Source organism: Balaenoptera physalus (assembly GCF_965194825.1).
Source record: "Balaenoptera physalus genome assembly, chromosome: 5".
Classification (NCBI taxonomy): Eukaryota; Metazoa; Chordata; class Mammalia; order Artiodactyla; family Balaenopteridae; genus Balaenoptera; species Balaenoptera physalus.
In genome coordinates, this window is record NC_138884.1 from 84,883,770 (window position 1) to 84,906,957 (window position 23,188).

General features: G+C 41.8%; 1 protein-coding gene across 16 annotated transcripts in view; it reads left to right on the forward strand.

Annotated features, from left to right (window-relative positions):
- APBB2 (amyloid beta precursor protein binding family B member 2) overlaps positions 1-23,188 on the forward strand; it is a 363,347-nt gene that overhangs the window by 16,499 nt on the left and 323,660 nt on the right. For 6 of the 16 annotated variants that reach the window (XM_082464191.1, XM_082464208.1, XM_082464196.1 and 3 more), the window contains exon 1: positions 11,088-11,410. The exons of 4 other annotated variants lie outside the window; for them this stretch is intronic. The gene's annotated coding sequence lies outside the window, so the exon portion shown is untranslated. Of the gene's footprint in view, positions 1-11,079; positions 11,411-23,188 lie in introns of those variants that run through there. 6 more of the 16 variants (XM_082464194.1, XM_082464197.1, XM_082464202.1 and 3 more) reach the window with 5 other exon arrangements.

Consider the following 23,188-nt stretch of genomic DNA (forward strand, 5'->3'; position numbering starts at 1 on the left):
AAATGAGTTAAGGCAACTTTGTGGTCCTTTTTGCCATCTAGGTGATGCTAGTATAATAAAATGTATTCATTGAATTAGTTATCAATAATGTCATCTAAGGAAACCATCTCAAAGAATAATTCCTGTATAGTGAGTTGGTTAACAATTATTTATGCCAGAGAATTTCCCCAAATCTGTTTTAAAAAAAAAAAATTATTTATTTATTTGGCTGTGCTGGGTCTTAGTTGTGGCACACAGGATCTTTAGTTGCAGCATGCAGCATCTTTAATTGTGGCATGCGGGCTCTTTTAGTTGTGGCATGTGAGCTCTTAGTTGCAGCATGTAGGATCTAGTTCCCTGACCAGGGATCGAACCTGGGCCCCCTGCATTGGGAGCATGGAGTCTTAACCGCTGCACCACCAGGGAAGTCCCTAAAGGGCCAAATTCTGAATTAACCTGTTTTGGAAATTTCTGGTTGTTTCCTTAGCATACAGAGAAAATCAGGCTTCCAGTGTGTGGTAAAGGTATTTCACATGATTAACAGATAAAGAAAGCACAGTTGATATAGGGTGAATGCGCAAGTTTGACATTAGACTCTGGAAGTATAGGGAAGCTATCAATGGGAGAAATTTGAAACACACCTGTTTACTTGCATAGTTGTGTACTTCATTTACATGTTTCCTTGAGGGCTAATTTTTGTTAATAAAAATTTGAAGGCCGCATGTAATCTTTAACTGTTAGCTGTAGGCCCCAAAGAATCAAAAGAGATGGATACTTCTCTTAAGAGTTTTAAAAGAAAATATCAAATGATTATAGGTCACTATTATAGAATATTGTTTGATGATTGTTCATTGGTCAGAATTCAAAAGTATTGCCTTGATGGAAGAAATGGAGAGAGAAATTAAGAGAGTGGGAAGGTAAGCAGATTATAAGTATTTTACTTTGAATTTTTCTGGTATATTAACTGGCTTCCATTCTAGGGAAATACTTGCTTTTTTATGATAAAAAAGTTTCTAATTTACTTAAAATATGTTTACATTTCGATTGTGTTCTGTTTACCTTGTATGTAAAGAAACGCTTGAATCTCAAACATTTAACCCTTGAATCTCAAACATTTAACCCTTGAATCTCAAACATTTAACCACTCCCCTCTGTATTCAAAAGAGTGATTTGAGAACTAACAAATTTTGCACCAATCAAGAGAATTAACTGGCTAGAAAAACGGAGTCATTTCCCTGCATCTCTGGAGTCAGTTCTGTTTAAGGTATTTGTTACCTTTAGAACTGTGTCTCTCCCCTTGTGTACCACCGCCCCCCCCCCGCCCCCCAAATACCTTGAAGTCTTAACCTCTGGTACTTGTGAATGTGACCTTATTTACAAAATGGTCTTTGAAGATGTCAAGTTAAGATGAGGTGAAACTGGAGTAGGGTGGACGCTTAATCCATTGTAACTGGTGTCCTTATCAGAAGCGAAATTTGGACATAGACACAGACTGGGAGAATGCCACGTGAAGACAGAGATACACAGACACAGAAGAAAGATGACTGTGTGACGACGAAGGCAGAAATTAGAGTTACACCGGGGCTACCAGAAGCTGGAAGAGGCTAGGAAGGATCCTCTTCTAGATGCTTTGGAGGGTGCGTGGTCCTGCCAACACCTTGATGTCAGAATTCAAGCCTCTAGAACTCTAAGAGAATACATTTCTGTTGGTTAAGCCACACAGTTTGTGTTTGTTCCAGCAGGCCCAGGAAACGACAAGACTTTAGAGTCAGACTGCTTGAGTTTGAATCCTGGCTTCACATTCTAATGTTGTGATCTTGAACCTCAAGTTATAAGGCAAGTTATTGAAACTCGTGGTGCCTCAGTTTCCTCATCTGTAAAGTAGGACTAAAAAGAATACCTTCCTCATATAGTCACTTTGAAGATAAAGTAATCTATGTTTAATACCTTGGCCAGTGCCTGGTGCTATTACATGTGAAATATTCAGTCATTTAAAAACTATATAGAAATGATTTTTGATCCTTCAACAAATATCTGTTGAGCTTCTTTTTTAATGACAAGCCTCATGCTAGACAGTGAGTGTTCATGGTGAACCCTCATAGATCCTTTAGAAAGAAGATTCCATGTGGCATCTTTATGGGCAAGAACTGGGTTTGACCTTTCCTTGGACCTTGGGAAGTCCAGTACAGGACCTATGAACTGCGCAGTCAGTGAACGTGGAGCCAAACTGCCTTGGGTCAAATTCTGGTTCTTGCTAGCTTTGACCTTGGGCGATAACAGAATCCTTAACATTCTCTGCCTCCACATCTGCAAAATGGTGACAATAATTGTACTTTTGTCCATAGGGTTATGGTAAGGATTAAGTGAGTTAAAATACATGAAGTGCCTAGAATAGTAAGCACTTAATAAATGTTGTTATATTATTAAATAAACCCAGAAAGGTTTCAAACTTGTGAATTAATTCATTTTTTTGATATTTACTAAGTGTGGAGAAATCAGATGTGAATCAGATACACCTCCTTTTCACATAGAATGAATAGTTAAGTCAGGGAAGATTAATTCACTTACATTTTGATGAAATAGTATATGAACAAAGAAAATGGTGGTAGAAAGTAGAAAGAGCATGATTAATTCTCAGGGTTTCAGAGTATCAGGGAAGGTTTCCCATATACGGGTTTTGGAGGTTGAATAGGAGTTTTCTAGGCAGCAAAGGAAAGAAAGAACATTAGGGGAAATGGGAGTAGTATATCCAAAGGCATGGAGTATTACCACCATGGCATGCACAGGAGATACACCCAGTGGTTACTCATAGTGGTACAAGAGTATAGGTCCTAGAGCCTGGATTCAAATTCTGCCACTTACTGCTGTGTCTCCTTAAGCTAATTTATTGACCTCTCTGTGCCTCTGTATTTTCATCTTTTTATTTATTTATTTATTTATGGCTGTGTTGGGTCTTCGTTTCTGTGCGAGGGCTTTCTCTAGTTGTGGCAGGTGGGGGCCACTCTTCATCACGGTGCGCGGGCCTCTCACTATCACGGCCTCTCTTGTTGCAGAGCACAGGCTCCAGACGCGCAGGCTCAGCAGTTGTGGCTCACGGGCCTAGTTGCTCCGCGGCATGTGGGATCTTCCCAGACCAGGGCTTGAACCCGTGTCCCCTGTATTGGCAGGCAGATTCTCAACCACTGCGCCACCAGGGAAGCCCCTGTATTTTCATCTTTTAAATAGGGATAACGGACTTTGGGAGGATTAAATGGGCATATTAATTTGAAGTCCTTAGATCAGTGCTTGCCCAAAATAAGTGTTTTAAAAAACATATTGGCTCTAATTAATGTTATTACTCTTCAATTTGCTAAAAGAAGACAAGGGCTAAGAGGGTTCTCTTAAGATTCTTAATCGAGTTCAGCGATTCCTGTGGGCTTGGATAAATGCTGCACCCTTGGGTGCGTATACTCTCTTGAAACAGCTTTCACCATTTGAACATTTGGGTTAGGAGGTGAAAAAAATACGTTGTTTATGTAGAGGAAAAAGTGATTAAAGTAGGCCAGACATTGGCACAAAGCTTTGTGCAGATTGCTGATTAGGCAAAATAAAAAAAATAAACCAGCATGTTGAGCCAACATGGTTTTGTTTTTAGATCTGGTGAACCACCTGTATCTTTAAGCGATCAATTTAAAGATGGTTTGGTTTATTGTTAATTGTCTCCAAATTAGCCGGTGACATCAGTCTATGTTCTAAACCAGGGTAAGTTTAGAAAAACCATCACTGGAACGCAGGCCATTGGTGGTGCTGCTAAGTTGGCAGGTGTTCAGAGGTGAAAGGAGGCGTGTGGCCTCGGGATTTCTTTGGCTACACTTCTCAGAGTTGTGATGGCAAATGCAGGAATGATTTCAGCTGTGGTCCAATCTACTTTTATTTTTAGTTTTTAAAGGGGGGGTGTCCTTTCCAGTTGTGGTTTTCTTTGATCATGAGAGTCAAATGTACTCATTATGACAAGACTTATTAGGCAGAAAGAAAATAAAAAGTAAACCATCACCAGAAATGTCAACATTTGGAGATAATAATTGTTAACACTTGGGGTAGAGCCTGCTAAGCCTCTTCCCACTTGCAAACAAATTAGGCCTTTCTCGACTGCAGGGGCAGTAAGGCCAGCAATGGACACAGGGCAGGCTGGTGAGTGAGATTTTTGGGGAGATGTTTAATTAGAAAATTCAGGACAGAAACAACATAATGATGATCATGGAATTGTTTTACACTGAACTTGTTAAAAATGTTGGTGAAATAAGTGGCTGAAAAAAGGTTCTGTTTACTCACTAAGCATATTTTTTTTTATAAGTTTATTTATTTAGTTTTATTTATTTTTGGCTGCATTGGGTCTTCGTTGCTGCACGTGGGCTTTTCTCTAGTTGTGGCGAGTGGAGGCTACTCTTCGTTGCGGTGCGCGGGCTTCTCATTGCTGTGGCTTCTCTTGTTGCAGAGCATGGGCTCTAGGTGCATGGGCTTCAGTAGTTGTGGCGCACAGGCTTAGTTGCTCCACGGCATGTGGGATCTTCCCGGACCAGGGCTCGAACCCGTGTCTCCTGCATTGGCAGGCGGATTCTTAAGCACTGCGCCACCAGGGAAGCCCATCATTAAGCGTATTTATTGAGTGCCAGTGAGATGCTAATGAACACAGCACAGCAGATAAAAATCTGAGCCTTTGTGGAAGTTGCATCCATTGTCAGGATTATAGACAGTAACTAAATCAAATAAATAATCGATATCATAAGGAGGAAGTACTGTGGAGAAAAATGAACCAGACCCGAGGGGTGGGGCGGTAAGGGGAAGGTGAGAAGGAGGGGATGTGATTTTATTTTATTTTATTTTTTAAATTGAAGTAGAGTTGATTTACAATGCTGTGCCAATCTCTGCTGTACAGCAAAGTGACTCAGTTATACACATATATGTATATATATACACACCTTCTGTTTTTTATATTCTGTGTGATTTTAAATGGGGGGCAGTCAGGGAAGGCTTTACAGAGAAGGTGTTTGAATCAACACTTGAAAGAGGTGAGGGAGGGTGGCCTGTGCTGTGCATACTTGGGGAAGGAGTGTTCCAGGCAGTGGTGTTCGAGGAGAGGGAGGGTATCAGCGTGGCTGCAATGAGGGGAGAAGGAGTGGATGGGATCAGAGAGATGAAAAGGTGGGGTGAAGGTGCTGAAACATCCCTCTAGGGCTGGTTGGGCCATTGGAACAGCCTTGACTTTAATGCCAATTAAGAGGTGAAGCCATTGGAGGGTTCCCAGCCAGGGGTAACTGTCTGACTTACATTTCACAAGGGTCATCCGGTGGCTGTATGAGAATAGATTTTAGGAGTGCTGGGTGGACTCAGGGAAATCAGTCCAAAGATGGTTGTGGTAATCTGGTTTGAGAGACGATGGAGAGTTGGACAAGGCCAGTAGCAGTGGAAGTGACTGGATTCTTAGTATATTTTCTAATTGGAGCCAGTAGAATTTATTGATGGGTTGAATGTGGGGTGTGAGAGAACGGGAGGAGTCAAGCATGATTCCAAGGATTTTAGTCTGAGCAGCTGGAAGTATGAGGCTGCTCTGAACTGAGATGGAGAAGACTATGATTCCGTGGAGTAGGCTTTGGTGAGGGAGTGTCATGGTCTGAATGTGTCCCCCCACCAAATTCCTATGTTGGAAACCTTACCCACTAATGTGATGATACTAGGAGGTGTGGCCTTTAGATAAGGTCATGAGGGTGTACCCCTCATGAATGGGATTAGTGCCTTTATAAGAGTTATGAGAGAGCTTGCTAACCCTCTCTGCTCTCCCGCCACGTGAAGATATGAGAAATTGGCAGTCTGTATCCTTCCTGGAAGAGGGTTCTCATTAGACACCGGATCTGCTGGTGCCTTGATCTTGGACATCTAGCCTCCAGAACTGTGAGAAATAAATTTCTGTTGTTTTTAAGCCATCACTCTATGGTATTTTGTTATAGCAGCCTGAATGGATAAAGACAGGGTGGATCAGGAGTTCAGCTTTGAATATGGCAACTTGAGGTGTTTAATAGACGTGGATTGGAGATACAGACCCAGCAGTTGGATCTAGGAGTCTGGAGCTTAGGGGAGAGGTCTGAGCTGGAGTTACAGGTTTGGGAGTATAAAGATCATCCAGGGAGGGGGTGAAGTTGGAGAAGTCTTGCACTGACAAGTTAGGGTTGGGGAGACGAGAGGAAGCAGAAGCAAAGGAGACTGAGAAGGACTGGGCATTGATGGAGGAGTGTGATGTCTTAGAAGCCAAGTGAAGATGTATTTCAAGGGAGAGGTGTGATCAGCTGGATCTAATCTAAAAATAAATCACACCTCTGTGTAAAACTGTAGTAATTATTGAAAACTTATGTTTGTTCTTTAGGTTTTATCTTATTTACTTCTCAAGATATATAGAATGAAGTATAAATGCCCCATTCTTTCTTCCTGCTCCCTGTAGGTAGCATTGTTAATAGTTAATAGTCTGGGTAACCTTCCAGATATGTGTATTTATATATCATATTGATATCTGTGTATCTATATCTATTTGTAAACTTTTGTCTTAACAAGATATTTCAAATATACAAATATCCCAATAAGTAAAGACTAATGTATTAGATCCTGATGTGACCATATTAAAGAAATGTGGCCACTCTTCTGGACGACTTAAAATTTATCTTTACTTCCTTATTATTAGAGTTCATACGCATACATTCACCTTCTTGCTTGTGTGCACACATGTGTGTGTTCTCTCGCTCTCTCTCTCTCTCCCCCGCCCTCCTCAGGCTCTTCCAACCTGCCCAAGGCTGTGCTATATTTTTCAGACAGCTGCAGTAACAGCAGAAACGGTGGTCCTGTTCCCAGCTGGGTCTTGGGAGAGCTGCAGAATTAATGATGCAGAAAACAGCAGCCTCCACAAGGAACGCGTGAAGCTTGCTGATGAAAGTAGCCTTGGGGAGTCCCAGGTTTCCATTTGGAGAGCTCAGGAATGCCAGTGGGAGGATCATCGTCTAGGAGAAAGTCTGAGGCTTTGGTGTTCTTCAGTCTTTACCTCAAATCCTAGCTCTGGCACGTAACTGTGATGATGGACCAGTCGCATCCCAGTTTTCTTCATCTACGGACTGGAGAGATCAATTCCCACCTTAAAAGGTTGTGAGGTTTGTAGGTGATAATGTGTGTAAGTAAAGTGCCTAAGAGAGGGCCTATCACATAGTAGGTTCCAATTACATTCATTCTTTCCCCCAGGTCTTTCTCATCTTTTTCCTGTTTTACTGTTAAGGTAATCAGTGGATGAAAAAGGTTTGCAGGTATATTATTTAAGTAAATATATTCTGGTTATCTAGAAAGGAATATTGAGATTAAAGAATTTTAGTACATGAAGTAGTTGAACTGAGACTAGAATTCTACCAGTTTTTTGTTTTTGTTTTTTAAAGCCAATTTCTTAGCCAGTAAGCTTTTATTTATTTATTTTTGGCTGTGTTGGGTCTTCGTTGCTGCGCGCAGGCTTTCTCTAGTTGTGGCGAGCGGAGGCTACTGTTCCTTGCGGTGTGCGGGCTTCTCATCGCGGTGGCTTCTCTTGTTGCGGAGCACAGGCTCTAGGCGTGCAGGCTTCAGTAGTTGTGGCATGTGGGCTCAGTATTTGTGGCTCATGAGCTCTAGAGTGCAGGCTCAGTAGTTGTGGTGCATGGGCTTAGTTGCTCTGTGACATGTGGGATCTTCCTGGAGCAGGGCTCAAACCCGTGTCCCCTGCATTGGCAGGCGGATTCTTAACCACTGCGCCACCAGGGAAGTCCCTAGCCATGAAGTTTTAAAAGAATTTTACTGAAGGTGTGTTGAATTGTTCAAAATCCAGTACACATTTATTACACTGTGCTAGGGCAGTGTACAAGGTGCTTAGGGGACAAAAGTAAGTGCGCCAGCCCCAGCCTGTCTCCCTGGGGCTCACAGGTAAACAGTGTTAGCATATGGAGACCTGTTCCTTTAACACAGAAGAGGGATCAGTAAATTACATCTGGGGGGTTTTAGAGAAAGTAGGAGAGAGGAGATGACATACTATGTCAGGGCCACAGTTCTACACCTGAAGAATCTGGAGCCAGATTCTTCACGTCCAGAGCATTTAGGTAATGACTTCCTCGGGCAAGCTCAATGTTACGTACATTACATACACATGTTCATAAATGTGCATTTACTTGTACTGAGGACTTCGGTCTGTTAAGATGCTTTTGTCGCTTGATTTTTGAAGTGGGCCTGTTTTGTTATCAGGTAGCTGTGGTGAGTGAGTTGTTTCGAGGAGGGGATTTGTTATCACTGTAAAGCTGCAGGGCTAGGAGAATTTAATTTACTCGTGAAATTTAAAAATTAAGGTATAGCTTCTATATAGGGAGGTACGCAAATCTTAGGTGTACAGCTGGATGAGTTTTCCCGTATGTATGCACCTGTGTAGCCATTAGCCAGATTAAGATAGAGAACATTTCCATCCTTCCTGCAGCTTTCCTCTTGTCCCCGTCCATAGCGTATCCCTCCCGTTACCCCTCTGTCACTGTAGCTGAGTTTTCCCTGCTTTGGACTTCACATATTCGGAGTCATACAGTATGTGCTCTTTCATGTTGGTGCTGTAATGCTCAACCTCCCATGTTGTTGTGAGTTGCAGTAGTTCCTTCTTTTCCACTCTGTGTAGTCTTCCATTGTGTGAATGCACTTCCACTTATTCACATTACTGTCGACAGACAGTTGGTTTCCCGATTTTTGGCTATTGAGGATAATGGTGCCATGAATATTCTTGTATATGCCTTTTGGTGGACACGTACCATGCATTTCTTCTAGGTGTATTCTTTTTTTTTTTTTTTTATAATTTATTTATTTTATTTATTTATTTTTGGCTGCATTGGGTCTTTGTTGCTGCGCGCGGGCTTTCTCTAGTTGCGGCGAGCGGGGGCTACTCTTCGTTGCGGTGCGCGGGCTCCTCATTGCGGTGGCTTCTCTTGTTGCGGAGCACGGGCTGTAGGCGCCCGGACTCAGTAGTTGTGGCACATGGGCTTAGTTGCTCCGCGGCATGTGGGATCTTCCCGGACCAGGGCTCAAACCCGTGTCCCCTGCCTCAGCAGGCGGATTCTTAACCACTGTGCCACCAGGGAAGCCCCTAGGTGTATTCTTAAGCATGGGATTGCTGGTTGTCCAGCCTTAATGGAGTCAAAATGGTTGTTCGGGTTTACATCCCTGCCAGCTGTGTGTGATGCCACCACCTTTTAACCCTTTTAGGGCTTGCTGTGTTCCCCACCATCGTTAACAGCACTACCATCCCCACAGGCACCAAAGCTGGAAATCTTCCTGCCTGTTTAAGATCCTTTTCTTTTGCCTTGTCCAGGTAGGTCATCAACAGGATTGACCAGTCTTCTGAAATGTCCCAGGAATCTGTTTTCTCTTTTCAGCCCCCAAATGTCTTCCAAATGGAGTGGAGAGCTGAACTTCAGCAGTGATAGTAATGAGGGTCTCATTAGGATTCATTTTTGCATGGTTTGATTGTTGGCATAGCGGTAAGGGATGGCACATTGTATTTTGGAACTTCCTGGGTTCTCCTTAATGGCAAACAGGTAGCAGAGAACTGAAGCTCGCGGTTGCAAAGTGAGCATGCACAGGCACCCTGCAAAGTTAGCTGCATACCAGACAAATGAATAATAACATGCTAATTATTATCCTGCCTTGGAGAAGGTCTGGTAGAGTTACAGCTTCAGGCACTGTGTAAGACCTAGCTTTTTAAGCTGGCAAAACATTGATTACTATTTTTAGTTCAATTTCTACCCTTAAAAAAAAGGTAGCCTACTCCTTGCTACTCCTGGATGGTTTTATGTATTTTAATTAATGTTATCTTATTGCCTTTGTGCTCTGAGGCTGCTTTAGTGAAAGATGTAATTTCAGAAGGCTGATGAAATTAGATGGGTCTCGCTGGGAAGACTCTGTTATTCATATTTATGGTTATAAAATATTTCAGGTACGTCTATGTATGACATTCCTGGGCTGTAGGCACACAGTGTTCTGAATCCATTTGTCTTAGAGTACTTCAGACCAGTGGAACAGTAGTAGCTGTAGTTTAGGGGTTGTTGGTTTTGGTGTTAAACATGTCTTTACATTTTTCCCTTAGAATCTCATCATGCAGTGATATGTAAAGAAGTGAAAGTAATTCTATAAACCAAGCACACACAACCCTCCCAGCTTTATTACTTTATAGTCAGACCTCACATATTCTTGACTGAATTGGCATGAGATATGGAACCAGGTAGAAATCAGCTTTATTTGGGTCTGAATGAGTAGCCAACTGTGGAGCATGGAAAATATATTTTAAATCATTTGCCAGAGCTGAATGCATTTAGTCTTGCAATAAAGTGAAAGGCAATTCTCTGAGTAAGAAAAAATAATGTCTTGAGTGAGGCTTGAAATAAGATGCAGTCAATAAAGAGAAAGGCTATAATACGCTATTTATTGTGATCAAATGCTGAGCAGGGTTTCTCATTAGTGGGAATTAAGAATTAACATATAAGGTGTCACAAAGCTATTGAGCAGTGATTATACAGTATCTTTCCTACCTTAAAGGTTAGGGTCCTGAAAACCCTCTTGATGGTAGAACTTGAGGTTGCAAAATTTAAAATCCTAGGAGGAAGGGAAGAGTCAGGAGTATCAAGATAATAAGCGAATCTCAGGAACTTTGTACACAACTTTTTTCGAAGTTTCTCTGAAATCAAATAGCCATGTGTACTTTAGAAACCTCATGCCTAGTTCCATTGTGATAGTGTGTGTATTCCTTTTGCTTTGTGACTATATTAAGAGGCTTTTGTTTTATCCAGGGGCTAGTCTCCTATCCAAACAGTCAATGCCTTCCCTCCCCGCCCCGCCCCTTTCCTTCCTTCCAATATTCCCATTTAGTCATTTCCTGTTTTGTACCAGGTAGTATTTTAGGCTTTGGGACACATTGAACCAAAGTCCCTTCCCTCAATAAGATTACGTTCAGGTTGTGGAAGGTAGACAAGTGTCTCAGGGTTGGGTTTTCCTGAAGCAGACGCTGAGATGGAGTTGGGGGAACAAGATGTTTATTTGGGATCAACACGGTGAACAGAAGGGGGTGGAAGCAGCATTGGGCCGAGGAAGAAGTTGAACTGTGATGCAGATTTGACATGACAGAGCCCCCAGCAGCCTGTGGAGACCTCTGGAGTGAGGTGGATTCCCTGGCAGAGGTTGCGGCACTGAGCGATGACCTCACTCCTTTCAGGTGTGTTACCAGGTGTGGCTGCCCCAGGAGGGGTGTGGCCTCCGGCAGGAAGCTCTCTGCCTTAAGGCTGACCAGCTGACCCCGAGGAGCTGGGCCCTGGAGCCCGTCTGTCTGCAGCTGCTCTGCGGGTCTCAGCAGTGGATCTTCCAGTCTATCACAGTAAGTGTTTAAAGTATCTGGAGGTGACAGCACAGTGATGGAGAAAGATAAAGCTTGGAAGGGGAGTGGAGAGTGTTGGAGGGAGAAGGCCTTATGGAGGTATTTAAACAGAGATCTAAAGGAACTGAGGGCGTTGGGGCAGAGCAGGCCGGGCTATGGGAAGAGCCAGAGCAAGGGCCCTGAGGAGGAGTTTGTCTGGCCTGTTGGAACGTCAAGGGGCCCAGTGTGTGAGTCGGGGTACAGTCATGTGGGGCCTTTGGGCCGTGGCACGGAGTTCACCTTTTATTCTGTGTGAGGTGGTGTATTAATTTGCTAGGGCTGCTGTAATAGAGTACTACAGACTGCGGGGCAAAACAACAGAAATGTATTGTTTCACAGTTCTGGATGTTCTAAGTCCACGGTCAAGGTATTGTAGGGTTGGTTCCTTCTGATAGCTGTGAGAGAGACTCTGTTCCATCTCTCTCTCCTAGCTTTTGATCATTTGCTGGCAGTAGTTGGTGTTCATTGGCTTGCAGGTCTCGGCCTTCATCTTCACATGGTGTTCTCCCTATGTGTGTGTCTTTGTGTCCAAATTTCCCCTTCTTATGAGGACACCAGTCATATTGGACTAGGGCCCACCCTAAGGACCTCGACTGATTAATCTGTGATGACCCTCTTTCCAAATAAGGTCACATTCCGACTTCAACATGAATTTGTGGGGGAAACACTTCAACCCACAGCAGGTAGGAAGCCATTAGAGGGTTTTGAACAGGTTAATAGTATAATAATCGGATTTATGTTTCACAGAGGATCACTCTGCTTTGCGGAGATGAGAATGAAGGGAGGAAGCAGAGGCATTGCTATAACTGAGGCAGGAGATGATGTTCGCTGTGCCAGGTGCTAGAGGTGGTAGTGAGTGACCAGGTTCTAGATATAAGGTAGAGCTGTTATCCCGTTAGATTAGATTCGATGTGGAGAGAAGAGGGGAGAGAAAGAGAGGAAACACACGCAGAGGCAAGGATGGCTCCTGAACAACTGGAAGAATGGAGTTGCCATGTCCTGAGATGGGCAAGGTTTTGGGAGGAGCCAGTTAGGAGGTAATAGTAGGACTTTGATTTAGGACTTAAGTTCGTGGTGCCTGTTAGACACTCATGTAGAGAAGCTGAGCAGGCAATTGGATACATGAGAGATTCTGGAATCCAGAGTTCCAAGATGAGAAGGGACCAGCAAAGAAGACCCTAGAAAGAGGAGTCAGTGAGGTAGAAAGTGAACCCAAAGAAAGAGGGGGGGCAGGGTTTCAGAAGGCAGGTAATGAATATGTTTCAAGACAGAGTCATCATCCAGTAGAATAAGGATTCAGATTGACCACTGGCTTCGGCAACATGGAGGCCACCGGTGACTTGGACAAGAGCAGTTTTGATAGAACGACAGGGATGAAAGCCTGATTGGGGTGAACTCAGTGGGAAGAGGGAAAGTAGAGGCTGTAAATATAGGCAGCCCTTAATTTTACGACTAGCTTGCTGAGGCTGGGGGCCCACGTTCACCCCAGAGGTACAGAGTAACCAGGATGCTAGAAGGGGGAAAACCTTTGGGAAACCTTTATGTAACTGTCTTAGAATGGAGGTCAGGTACTTCTCAGGCTCCCTCCCCTCTTCCTCCCCTTTTCTTTTACAGGGTTATTTAACCTTAACTCTGCTCGGTAATAACAACCTCATGCCAAAGTATGTTACGTTAGCCCCTCTCAGACAAGTTTTAGCTCCTTTCCTCCTAACAGGATAATACAGTAATACTGAGTTCTTGAGGGGTGAGTAAGGCAGTGTTAGGGTTATATAGGATTAGTCATGAATTTATAAGGGAAGAAAAATTTGACCTGAAAGGAAATTTATCTGGGATTCACTTGCTTGAATAAGGAAAATGAAGAAATTGTACATAATTAGCCCTCAGGATAATTTACATCCAAAAACAATTTTAGTAGCGTCTCAATTTCATCCTTCGCATATCTTAAAATCAAGAATTTTGAGTAAGGTGTAATTGACAGACTTGAATATCATCTCCTCTCATCTTCCCAGTCTACCAAGGTAAGGAAGCAGAAGACTCCAAAGGGCAACTGCAGTAGTTAAACAGAAGGGCCTTGGGTTGTATCCGCACCTCCTCAGTGACTCAGTGAAGCCATTAGGAAAAGCTCTGTGCACCTGCTGGGAACTGAATGTAGGTGAAGGTGTGAACTTAAACTTTCAGGGAGACCTGTACAATTTCAGAATCAAAGGAGATATTAAATGCTTTGTTTCTACAAGGCCATATTAGGTCTGAATCTTTTAAACATAAATGATAGAATTAAATTTGATCATTAATGTTCTCCCTTCTTTGAAGGGCACACCTATTCTGTTAACTCACAGGATTCGCAAATGTGATTATTTTGTGAGATGAAAGGGATTTTTTTCTTTCAGGGGTTTATTCCCTTCTACTGAGTTCACAGAAGAAAATAAAAGGTGGGGGGGGGGGAGTGGAATTAAACTGCACAACGAGAAGAGCTTTAGATTTAATAAAAGGGAAGCTTTTCCTAATGAGGCTCCTTGAGGCTGGTCGTGGCTTCTCTGTGGGATGTATAAATCACTGCCTCGTAGATGGTCAAGGTGTGGAAAGGCAGAGCAATCGGGAGACTTAAATGGGGGTGGGGAGGCCCCTCGGTGCATTGGAAGATATAAGAAAACACCTGGGCAAGTTTCACTCTACTTTTAAAGACCCTCATGCAAGCAAACCAGCACAACCCCACCATTCTGCAGGTTTACTTAGGCTTGTTCAAGACCCGTGGGACCACGGTGTTTGAAAGCAGTTGTGTCCGTGTAGGAGATCGTGAGGTAGAGACAGACATACAGCTTTATACGGATTCACAGACCCAAGCCTTTGCCCTCGAGACAAACGATTTCTCAGGTTTTTGTCCACTTCTTTCGTTATTGTGTTCTTGCAACTTTCCTTTTTGTCTTATCTGAGATTGGCCTCTTAAATTCAGCAATGAAATTTAGGTGGGAAAGAAAGAGGAGGATTGAAATTAGTTGGGTAGTGTTTCTATTAAATCCTGTAATGAGTTAACATTATGGAATACTGTTTTGTCTTCTTTCCCCCCGAGGCTGTAAAATATTGTCATTTCCAAGATAAAGGAAGATTCCTAGGCTGCTGTCTTCCTTTCTTCTGAATTCATATATAATCTCGCATTATTAACCCTTTGCGGCTCTTTTTTATGCCAGTGTATGTGTTATGGGAAATTTTAAATAAAGCCAGCTGTGTTAAATAGTCATAGAATTGATTTTCACTTGTTTAAAGTCTTTGGTAATTTATCTTCAGGGAGTGTTAATACGGCAGTAATTCTGCATTACATTTCTTGCACCAACATGTAATTGATACTATATTTCACGAGGATTATTGCAGGTTTATTGCTGTAGTATTTAGAGTTGTGGTTGTGTGCTAGTAATTCAGCGGAATCGGATTCCTGAATCTGTTGTTTTCATTTTAATTGAGCTGACAAGTTTGAGAAGGGCCGATAACTGTTTTAAAGACCTGATGTACAAAAACCATTTTGGTGGAGTAGACCTGGAGATACTTTGCTTGTGGCTGTTGTTGTGTGAGTCTTTTTTTTTTTTTTAATGATGGTACGTAAATTTAATCTGTATTCCTTTTTAAAATGATATGAAAATTGATAAAATCTATATTATTTTGGTGGATATTGGTGGCTGCTTTACTTCTTAATTAAGGTACCTGGGATATCTCAGACTGTGTGAATGGCAGCAATTGTACTGCTTTTTAAAGCAGACTGATTTACATTGTTATTCTCTTTTAGAAACTGCAGTAGTTTTTCAAACCACTAGGACACCAGTATTCTAACTGTGCAGTTCTCATTGGAACCTCACACAGTAGGACAGTTAGTAGGTGCTCACTATTATATTGAAAGAACAAATAAATGTCTGTACAATGAAAGACATTTTGTTGAGTAAATACAGATGTCCATGCACTGGAAATGGCACATATATGACACAGTAGTGGGCCCTGAAGGAAGGAGGAAGGTTTGCCCATCAATCACAGTCCTTAATAAATACTGGTTTAATGATTGAAAAGCAGGAAAAGAGGTCGGAGGCAGTTCTAGGTGAGTAGAAGGAAAGAGTAAAAACCACAGAGGCTGGAAAGTGCGAGGCCAGGCCGAGGCCTTAGTATGTTTTATTGGATTTAACTTGGGCAGAAGAATATTCTGGAAGGAACTCCAGACTAGGCGTTGGCACTTCGGTTCTTTGCCACTGAATGTGACCTTGGGTGGCTCTGAATTTTGGGGCTCTGCCTTCCCTAAAGGCTTACTGTGAGGCTCAGATGAGAAAATTTATATGAGTGTTTTACAAGCCATGAAGGGTCATACCTATGAGGTGTTGCTGTGAGCCTTGATGGACGCTGAGGGTCATTCGTTCATCCATCAAATAGTTACCGCCACCTGCAGCAGGCCATGCCTTGTGATAGACAGTGGTGGGTAAAATGCAAGCCTTACCTCCTGGGTTTTCATTCTAGTGGTGAGAAAGGTATTAACCAAACAGTCACTCAAGTATGTAATTACAAACTGTGGTAAATACTGTGAAGTACAGTGTGCTAGTGGCTCATTTAGTCTGGTTCTGGGGTCTGAGGGTTACCCTGTACTGTGTGGAGTCGTTAAGGTTCTTGCAGGGAGTGACTTAAACCCAGCATTGCTTTAGGAAGTTTCCTCTAATGGATAGGATGGATTGACGAAGGGTTGGAGCCTGGGAAAACACTTCAATGAAGCTACTGTTATAGATATCATACATCTGTCATAGGACATATATATGTCATATTTTGGAATTATTTTAATGTTTTAAATGTTTAATGTTGATATTTTCATGTGCAGTTTTCTAGGGTCTTGATGTTGTTTGGTTTTCATTTGGTATATTAGTGAACATCTATGTTTAGTTAAACATGAAGTTACCATGAAATATTAGTGAACACATATAGGTTCTTGTGTGTGCCAGAGACACTGTGCTTAGTGCCTTATATATATTGACTCCTATTAACTCTCAACAGCCACATGAGGTGCTGAGACCATGTTATCCTCATTTTGCAGATGAGGAAACTGAACCTTGCTCGAGGATATACAGCTGGTGAGTGGGACTTGGACCCAGGCCATCTAGTTCTGATTATACGTTCTTAATTACTTCGTTATCACCTTTTCACTTAAAAAGAAAGAATTAATTTAACGTTCTGTAAGAGAAGGTAAAGATGCCAGTAAAGCAATCTTTACATAAACACTGTGAATCCCTTGTCTCAATATATTTCCTTTGTGTTTTTTAAAAATAAATTTTTGCTAATTACAAAATAAGGAAGAAAACCTATTTTAATGCAAAAAAATTTTTTAAAGTTATATTGTGGTTTTCTCATTTTGCCAGGAGGAATTATAAAAGTTTGGTAGTCCTTGACATTGCTTTGTAGGCTGCATGTCTCCCCATTTTTTCCTTTGTTTCATAACCAGAATAACTGTCAGCCAAGTGGGTGAGTGTCCAGATCTGTCACTGTAGTAGATTTTATGTTTGCTTCTTGCCTTACATTGCCCATAAGAGCTTCAGTCCATTTCAGTTGTATGTTTAGTTCCAGGGCAATAGAATCTTAGAGTGGGTAGCACCTGTGGTGTGTGTACATCATCTGACTCCCAGAGATCACAGATGGGGACCCGAGAATTCAAGCAAACAGGGTCATGGTGCTAATTATCGGTAGAGCCACAGTTGGAGGGCAGGACCCGGGACATCGGCCCAGTGTCCCTCCACAACATGGTTTAGGCTTTGCGTGTGGAGGGTGGCGACATACGCCACCCCAAAATATGACTGTAGGAGTTTAGGACGTGCCACCTCCGAATATGCCACTTTGATGTATTGATTATTCTGAACTGTAGGCACTTGAAAAAAACAATAAAGGCAAGGGAGAGGCTTTGACCCAACTCCCCTTATCTGCCTGAAAACAGACCCTCCAAAAGGAACTTAGTTGTCGTAGATCCTCACTCCAGGAGCTTCGTCAACCAGAGAGGACTGACCCTTATCGCGGGAGAGGAGCCTAGGTGTCGACACCACCCCCAGACAGACTTTGTCACAAACCGTCATATGTCCCGCCTGATCTTCTAAGGGCCCATTCATCTTTCCAGAAAATCATTTACTTTCCGCTAAGAGGCCAGCTTCCCCCTCCCCTTTCCCATTTATGATGGTGTTTAAGTCTGAATACTAAGGCACCTCCTTGAGTTATTCATTTTCCTCTGGGTATCTTCCATGTATACAAAGTATACATGTTAATAAGTTTCTGTTTGTTTTTCTCTTGTTAATCTGTCTTTTATTACAAGGGTTTCAGCTAAGAACTCAGAAGCATGGAGGGAAAATTATCTTTCCTCCCCTACAGGGTTCTATGGCCCCCCCTTTTTTTTTTGCATATTGTTTCCGTTCTATTTCATTTGCGTAGTGTAACTGACAGTGAAATTTTGTATTAATTCAGCCAAGTCCCAGTGCTTTGAAGTGGGGGTAGGACTATTAGTTCAAAATGAGTTTTTGTTCAAATTATTTCAATTTGAGTATTAATACAATCTTAAAATTTTTTCCCTATAATTTTAGTTTTTTCAACCCAATAATGCTAAATGAGACTTACCATGTTAATTTCCCTCATCACACTATTGTACTTTTCATTTGTTTAGCTTATTTTTCCTAACGCTAAATTAAAACTTTAATCCTGTGGGCCAATGTGGATAAGCTGTAAAAAAGTCTGAGTTCAGAATTAAACTAAACCTATGGCTTTGGCTTAGTTTGGTTTATGGTTCAAAACAGCTTTCTATATTGATAGTAAGAGAAAATGTTTTGCAGTATCTCATAAAGGACTTTTTATATATTACTTTTTGATTCTGTGCTTGTTTCTTGACCTTTGAAAGAAAGTCCCCTGAGGGCTCTGCTTTTATTTGGTTAATGCTGTTAACTGCTAAAAAGCATATTCTCTGTAGGAATTGGGTGTGGGTATAATGTTACTAAAAAGAGACATAGGCTGTGCAATTTCACAAATTGTTTCATTTTCTTTATGTGGTTAGAACCTCTTTTTGGGGTCCTTATACTTTTTGTGATTGGTGTATCTTTCTGTACATTGTATTTTGTCCCCGTTTTATCATCTACCAGTTATGTCTCAGTGATAGAGCCAGGAGGCCAGAATCTCTTGAATATTCTGTGCAGAATTTTGTGTTTACAGGATAAGCTCTCTTATCTGGGATTATCATGACCAGCAGCTGCTCAGTTGAAGTGGAGAAGTGTAAAAAAAAAAATGCTACATTTATATCTTAAGCATTTTATTTTAAATTCAAACATATAAATGTACATCTGTTTGCTAATTTCTGAGGTAGGACCTGGTAAGTGGTTTCCATGTTGTTTTTTGCACATAAACCATAACCTGTGACATCTGGTCCACCTGGTTTTCGGTTTGGCTTGCTTTAAAGTGTTATAGGAACTTCAGGATACTTGTGCAGTATGAATGTAGAATCCTTCCAGATTTTTCTGATTTGCCTCCCCATCCTTTGCCACTTCTTCATGCCTAATATAACAGCAGTTATTTTAGTTACTCTTTTATTGTGTTATTCCACAGTATTCAGATGTTCAACTTCGTTTTCATAGAAACATTTTTTCTGAACTCATATTTTATGTATTTATATACAATTATGTGTTTGGGTACAAATAAATTAAATTATAAGAACAACTGGCATAAATAGAAGTAAACACAGCTGACCCTAGAGGAGGATACACCTTTGCTGGTGGGAGCACGTCACTGCTTCTTAAGCTATATATGGTGAAGGTCTAGTCTTTTTATTTTCAAGCTGTCATGGACCTATACTTTTATTAACAAAAAAGGAAAGAAATAAAAAAGACATGATATGCAAGCCTTAGTTCTTTTTAACATTTTAGAAACAACATAAATAAAATTACATCTCAGTAAGTACAAACACAACAAATATTGTGGGAAAAAATTACAAAATCTGTGCATATTCTTCAGAAGCATGCGTGTAGGCAGTTCACATAAAGAATTACTATTACTCTAGTTAATTTGTTAATCCAGTTATAACTAAACAAAATTTGTGAGTAAAATGGTGATGCTCCACATTAAATACTCTATGTATACTTTTAACAAACTCTGTGTATATCAGTGTTTAAGATTTTTAGTGTCAGAAATGAACTTCTTGCTTGTTTATCTACTCTGGGCTGGGTTAGTGATAGCTTATCTTGGGGTTAATGAATAATGTATATCTAAACTGGTTGTGGGTTTGTTTTAATAACACGCATGGTGGAGGAACTGGCCTTGTAGAGGGATGTTGATGAAGATGAAAAAAGGCAAAGCAGTTTCAGCAAGTTCAAGATCTTCATTTTTCACTTTTCTTCAAAATGAAGCAAGCGATGCTCTAGCGTCGAAATTCACCTTCAGTTCTTCCTCCGTAGCCAGTTCCAACTTGTCCTTTAAACTTATGGTCAAATTTAAATGATCTTGTGATGAAAAAAAGGATGTGGATTTTTAATACATTTATATTAAAATGTATTAACAAAGTAACCTTAAACCATCCCTCGTGGTCACACGGTTCTACAGCACTTGACTAGTAGGCAGCTGGTGCCTCATGCAGCTCACCTCACAAGGTCAACACCGCCAGAACTGGTCACTGAGATGAGTTCACTCTTCATGCACTTGGATGTGGCAACTGTGTGTAATGACTACCCACGTTTGTAAATGCTCACTCTCCATTTCCTGGGCAGCTGGTAACAAATAGTTTGCAGACTGGCATCCATCTCTCTGGACCACACCTTGAGAAGCCCTGGGCTCAGGTAGCACCTCTTACTAGCTGTGAGCCGCTGGTGTGCTGAAACATCAGTTGTTACGCTCTACAGAGGCAGTGGGATGTGCTGATTAATCAGGCAAGTAGGTTAAAGGGGAGAGCAGTTAAGAGAGCTGCTTTTGTATAAACACCCCTGCCCCCCCACCAAGGTTCTTAGCTTTCATGAGAGTCACAGTATCAGATGTGTGTGTGCGCATATTTGTATGTATTATGTGTCTGTTTATCCAGTGACTGTGAGGATAGGGATCATGCCGTCATCTGAAGGAGTTCACGACATGCCTCCCAAAATGTGCCGCTTTGGTATATTGATTGTTTTAAACTAAAGGCTCTTGAAAAACAGCAAATGCAGTGAGAGACTTTCTCTGAACTCCCCTTATCTACCTAAAGACAGACCCTCCAAAAGGAACTCAGTTGTCACAAATCCTCTCCCCAGGAGTTTCATCACCCGGGGAAGATTACCTCTTCACATACACCACACCCAGACAGACTTTATAACGAACTGTCATGTCTCCCATCTATTCTTCTAAGGGCCCATTCATCTTACCTAAAAGTCATTTACTCTCCCCTGAGGGGCCAACAAACATCCCTCCCTTTCTTTCCCGTATTACGATGGTATATAAACTCTCAAATCGCACATCTTTTTTTTTGGGTAGTCACTTTATTTTTCCTGTGATGTCCCCATGTGTGTACTATTAAAAATGAATAAATTTGTAGACCTTTTCTCCTGTTAATCTGCCTGTTCTCAGTTTATTTTGAAGATCTGGCTATCGAACCTAGGAGGGTAGAAGGAAAGTCTCCCCTCCCCCCATCTTTGTCCATCTTTGAATTACCCACTGGGCTTTGCATGCAGCTGCTAGATATGGCTGCATATTATATATATATATATATCTGGAAGTTCAGTGGAGACATTTTCTAGAGCCAAGTTCTTTAAAGTGTAGTTTTCTTCTAAGGAAACAGCACAGTTGAATTCTCATTTCTCCTCTGGTTTCCTTTGCCTGAGTATATTGCCAGGGCCCAGGAGAATTTAGCTGCTGTTACGGTGAAACATATCTTGAAAAAATGATCAGTTTGGGTGTTTCAATGCCCCACTTTTATCTTTTCACTAACTTAACAATTGTGAATGATTTTAAATCCTCCTATGAACAAGGACTGCTCAGGATAGCTGTGATTTATCCTACTTTCATGAGTTCATAGTTGAGGTAGAAGCAAGTTTTTCAAGCAAATGAAATTTTGGCCATAGTTAAAACTCATTTTCATGAAAGTTATTAGTGGAGTCTTTGTTGTTTGAAAAAGGAGCAAATGCCCTTGTTGTAATAACCAGGTGTTTGAAAGAGAAGGCAAACAATAAAGGCTACAGAGGGAAGTGAAAATGTACTGATGATGAGTATAGATTTATCTCAGAGTAAAAAAAGTGTAGTGTGTTAATTTTAGAAGCATTTTCTTTCTTGATGTTTTACCTTGCAGTTTGAAGTTTTTCAATATCCTAAAAATGAGCTGACTTGACAGTCAAAAAGTGTCATTGAAAAAATGACAACTTGGCATCTTTTGCTAGGCTTTTTTCTCCTCCATCAGGTGAAAGAAAAAGCAGTTGTAGATTTCAAGCATATTTAGAGCAAAGGCATTGTGACGTAATTCTTTTTTTTTTATAAATTTATTTATTTACTTATTTTTGGCTGCGCTGGGTCTTTGTTGCTGCGCGTGGGCTTTCTCTAGTTGTGGCAAGCGGGGGCTACTCTTCGTTGCGGTGCACGGGCTTCTCTTTGCGGTGGCCTCTCTTGTTGCGGAGCACAGGCTCTAGGCGCGTGGCTTCAGTAGTTGCAGCACGCGGGCTCAGTAGTTGTGGCTCGTGGGCTCCAGAACACAGGCTCAGTAGTTGTGGCACACGGGCTTAGTTGCTCCGTGGCGTGTGGGATCTTCCTGGACCAGGGCTCGAACTCATGGCCCCTGCACTGGCAGGTGGATTCTTAACCACTGCACCACCAGGGAAGTCCCAGTAATTCTAATAGCTATCACATAATGAGTGCTTACCGTATCCATATGCTTGACATACTATGCTTCATTTAAACCCTGAAAGAAGCCGAGGACTTGGGCAGGATCATCCACCCCTGTGTCTGAAGTGCAAAATACTGTGCTAGACATTGGGATGTGGTGGTTTGCAAACCAGCCTTAGTCCCTGCCCTCTGGTTGCTCCTAATCTAAACAGGAGACCAAGAGCCTTTATGTAATTAGAAGTGGTGGTAGGTTCTATGAAGAGAAATCATAGGGTGCTATGAGAACACCACCAAACAGAGGGCGCTCATTAGTTCTCAAGGTTGGTCAGTGAAAGCTTTGCTGATTAAGTGATATTTAAGCTGAAACCTGAATGATATTGATGAGTGGAAGTTAGCTAGGCTAAAGTGTGTATGTGTGTGTGTGTGTGTGTGTGTGTGTGTGTGTGTGTGTATGTATGTCGGGGTAGAGGGGTGGGAAGACATTCTAGACAAAGAGCAGGGTTTGCATTGAGTCTTTGGAGTGAAGATCAAGGCTGACTCAGGGACTGGAGAGTGCAAGGGGGAGGGACCCTGATGAAGTGTGGGGTAGCGGGCAGGGCCCAAGACACCAGGCTACCACCCGGATTTTGGTTTCTATTTTAAATGCAACGGGAAAACTAAGAGTTTTAGGTTGGGGAAAGACATGGATAGGATTACCTTTTATAAGGATTGTTCTAGGCCACTGTGGATATAGGTCCTAGGGAAGTCATATAAAAAGGTTATTCAGTTGAAACCAACAGGCTGCTAAACCTTTCCTGAGTTGTGTATGAGTTTGGCTCTTGGCCCTTGGCTGTTTTGTCCTCCATAATCCTTTATTCAGCAAGATTCAAAGCTGGCTGCTGATATCTCCTGCTTTACAAGATGACTGTACCTTGAGTACATTCTTTT